Below are 4,382 nucleotides of genomic sequence, written 5' to 3' on the forward strand. Positions count from 1 at the left end.
TAAAAGATATGGAATGACATTGACTGCCATTAGTCCTTGTCTCACATTGTCAATATGAAACAGAGAGCTTGTTTATCAGTTTCTCTGGGATGCTCTGTTATGTTCGGAGCATGTTTCTTCTGGCATGTTTTTTATTTGGATGTCATATAGCAGCATTGGTCTGTTAGCAATACCTTAGAAAGCATTCTTGAAGCAGCGTATTGGAAGTGTGTCTGTTTATTCTACTTTTCTCTTCAGAGATAATGTACATTTTCAAAAAGATGATTTACTCCAGCAGCATGGCAAGTGTCTCCTTCGACTTGGAGATTTGTGTTTGACTCTTTAAAAGGACGATTTGTGTTAAAGTGCTAAAATAATGACATTATATTTTTAGATTCATCTCGTCCCAGCTTTTTCTATTTTTTTCATCAACTTTCACAGCTTCTGTCATTTGAATGCAATTTCAGGTTCTGATTGCTCTGTTGCTTGAATGCTAATCATTGTTATCCTATAACTTGTTTTCTATTATGCTCTTTTTGCGTTTAAGGAAAGGTCATTTAATAACACAGAGAGAAATGAAAAAGTTACTAGAGGACAGTAAACAGATGCGAAACAACAACATAGGAGATGCACACACACACACAACAAAGTGTCGAGCCTTTGCTTCTGCAGAGTGTGTTTTTAGAAAATCACTCATCTTTTCCTCACAGTTCTGAGGGGTAAAACTAAAAAGGAAAATACTCTGTCACTCCTTTGTATGAAACTACTCAAAACACCAGCATTGTTCTGAAATTCTCTCTCAAAATAAACAACAAAATATTCAATTACTGTCGGTTTATCAAGTTGTCAATACTTGAGTTGTTATTTTAGGTGTGATAGGATGATTAGAAGTATTGAGGCTATAATACAATATTAATTAAGCCTTACTGTATTTTGTTGACCTGACGTAGAAACACCTTATTGTCCTTTTTAGATTTTAGTTTTTTACCATCCAAAGAAATGCTCATATTTAATTTAATTTAATCCCCCTCTCATCAGCTAGTTGCTAATGTTTCTGTGTTGGTATTCTCTGTACATTTATTCCTTCAAGCGAGACCTTTAATAATATCCCCTTTTATCACATTGTCATTTAACACAATTTACTAAACAATGTCAGTAATAGCTGCTTTGAGACCTTAAAGTGAGACTATAGTGCTGCTATGGCTATACAGAAATGTAGAAAGTACATCTATTCCATTTGATATCCGTCTTTGTGAATAACTGGAGCATGTGTACCCATTAATGACCTTCACATACTGAATAATACACAGCTTAATCTTCTCTTATATTCAAAAACCGTGCCAGCAAACTCTAAGTCTGGTCTTTCTATTCTTTGATACCTAAAAACTTGAAGGTTTAATTAATCAAGTCAGACAATAAGACTTGACATTATGAACTGGCTTTGTAGCGACTGGGAATTATTTTAGTTCTCACTTTGAAGTATAACTGTGCAACGCTCTTCCATAAAGTCTCCTTTGTGCTGATGTTTTCAAGTCAATGGAGGCCCAGCGTGTCTGCCCACCTTTCTGATTAGCGGAACAGTAGCCTTGATTTTTTTATTTCTTATTAGAATTAAGAAGAAGTTTGTGCGGGTCAAGCTCTGTAAGAAAGATTTTCAATGGGATCTTTTCTTTGAATTGAACTAACCAGACAGAAACAGGTTTGATATAAAGACAAACTTTTCAATAATGAATCACATTTGTTTTAGGTAGAATGGCATTTTAGATTGAAGACAAACTAAATCTGAACCACTTTACAATCATTCAAAAATATTGAAGTATTTTGTATCTGATAAAGAAAGTCAGACGTCAATTACAAGTCACGCATTTATTGGGAATATTGTGGCACAAAAAGCAACCCAGGGATTACTAAAAACGGGAGAAAAACATTTCCAACACACTTTCATGAAGTCAGATTAAACCATAAACCATTATATACAAGGACCTCATGAAGAATTATCATTATTTTCCAATTGTCAATCCTCTGTGGGTGGAGACACCTCACTTTTGGGCAGCTTCTGAATGAAAAACAACAGGAAACAAACATTGTGTATCTTGAGATGGATCTGTGAAATCATTAAAAAAAGAAGCTTAACTTGTTCATGCAGCAGCTGATGCCAAAACGATCCATCAAAAGAGATGAATATTTAGATTTAAATGATGTCTATCTTATCTCCTCTAATTAACGACCCTGATCTTGTGTTGACATTAAGGTTTGCTTACAGATAACAAAATATAGAGTGACTCACTGATATATTAATACACACATTTGAATTATATTGCACATTTCGTAAATAAGCCTCTGTCACATTTTATGCTCATAAAACTACCTTTCAAAGGCTGAATTCTCCTTTAAAGTGTTGTCTAAAGTGTTAGATTATATATTGTTAGGATGATTTTAGGAACATGGGGTAAGAAAAGCAACACTGCAGCATAGAGGGCATAATTTATCTTTGGAGGAATGTGTCAGCTTGTTGGCTGTCGTCATGAAGTATTTAGGAGATGAACTCATCCACTTAGACAGCATTCATGAGATAAATGAAATATCTGTTCTGCATTGAATACAGTACTGGTGGACACTTTGGTCAGTCATATTCCATTTTATGTTTACAAAACTCTGCACTTAAGAATAGTGGAATATTATCCTCATTATTTAATGTATAATACGAGTATGAGTAGTCACAGTGAACGAGTTAAATGGTAAACATCTTTTCAAACTGTAACTAACCTTTATTACACATTCAAATCAAAGGAAGGAGGAAGAAAATATAACCCGGTGTTGAAGAGAACCTTTTTACAATATTCAAGCTATTTGTTAAGTCAGAGGAGGTTAAGTCCTCTGAGTTCAAAGCGCATACCTAAAATGTTTTTTAACCCAACATATATGTACTTATTGATTTCAAGATACTTAAAAGGAGACAGATACATTCCACTAATGTGTTTTATAAACCAGGTCCCCAGGCAGTGAGAATATGAAGGTACAAAGGTTACTGCGCCACGTTTAAAGAGAAGGTTCTCGACATTTTTCTACATTCAAAACTCTATATTGAAACATGAAAATGTGCCTCTACAAATAAAAACGTACTTTTAATATTTTTTTATCGAGGGAAGTGTCAACGAGACAAATGTTCTTTTTTACTCAGTTAAAAGTTGAGTCTGACAGTAGAGCGATCAACTTCTCCTCATAAACTCAAGACAGAAATTTGAATAAAATCTATCAAAACTGACCAGACAGGACAAGAGATCTCTCTTTTGTTATTCACACATTTATCTTAACCTGCTGCCTACATTATACCCACAATGCAACTCAATACCTACAGAGCAGGTTACAGCGTTGGTGCATTAACTATCTGTAGCCCCTAATTCGTTTTTTGTTATTTTCAAACATGTGTTTTCAAAATAAGTGACATTACAAGACACATCAAACAGCTCCCCCTGGAGTCCCTCGAGGATTTACAGTACAATTCTTCAGAAATAGTTAATGATTAAATGAATGATATTAAACAGCATTTCATTCAGAAAAAATGTTTAGCTGTATCATCGTGAACATGGAACTGACCTAATGAGTTTCAACATATTTTAATTGCAGATGTTGAATTTTTCTGAGACATTTAAATACTACCCATGCATGTTGGTTTTAATTTTAAATTTCAAATATTATTGACCTTAACCCTTAGATTCATAAGTGAGTCTTTTTGGACCCGGTGAGGTGGTTTTCTTGAAGTATCTTTGTAATTACATTTTTCTATTTCATATTCCAGCTATTCCTCAAAAAACATGTTTTGGATACATGCCATTCACATTTTTAAATTTACATTTTAAGAAATTGTAGTTTTTGTATTACTACCCCAAGCTTCCATAAGTGGGTCAAAAATGACCCGCATGCATTTCCTATGGGATCCTATGGGAACCTTTGATTTGTATCACCTATTGCTGTCAGGAATACATTCACTGTAGACCACACAGACTACATCACAAGTGACACCTCTCAGGAAGATTATTTTACACAGCAAGATCTGATACCTGTCAGTATAATAATACATTATATTTGTATAGGGCTTTTCGAAGACTCAAAATCACTTTACAATATAAGGGAAGGTTAGATTTGATTGATTGATAGGACTATCAAACTTGATCAACCGGCATGGATTGATGGGGGCGGAGGGGGGGGNTATAGGGCTTTTCAAGGACTCAACATCACTTTACAATATAAGGGAAGGTTAGGGTGGGGGGTATAGGTCTATCAAACTTGATCAACCGGCATGGATTGATGGGGGGGGAGGGGGGGCTATGAGTAGACAAGAGGAGAATAGAGGAGTTTTGAAAAGGGACTGAAATACTGTGAGGGTCTCAGAATAGCGGAGA

General features: G+C 34.9%; 1 protein-coding gene across 2 annotated transcripts in view; it reads right to left on the reverse strand.

The window, feature by feature from the left end:
* Positions 1 to 1,830: 1,830 nt before the first annotated feature.
* The window catches only part of mical2a (microtubule associated monooxygenase, calponin and LIM domain containing 2a), a 33,553-nt gene continuing 31,001 nt past the window's right edge, over positions 1,831 to 4,382 (reverse strand). For both annotated transcript variants that reach the window (XM_010791515.1, XM_010791516.1), the window contains exon 24: positions 1,831 to 2,035. The gene's annotated coding sequence lies outside the window, so the exon portion shown is untranslated. The remainder of the gene's footprint in view (positions 2,036 to 4,382) is intronic.

Source organism: Notothenia coriiceps, unplaced genomic scaffold (assembly GCF_000735185.1).
Source record: "Notothenia coriiceps isolate Sejong01 unplaced genomic scaffold, NC01 NC01_scaffold00035484, whole genome shotgun sequence".
Lineage (NCBI taxonomy): Eukaryota > Metazoa > Chordata > Actinopteri > Perciformes > Nototheniidae > Notothenia > Notothenia coriiceps.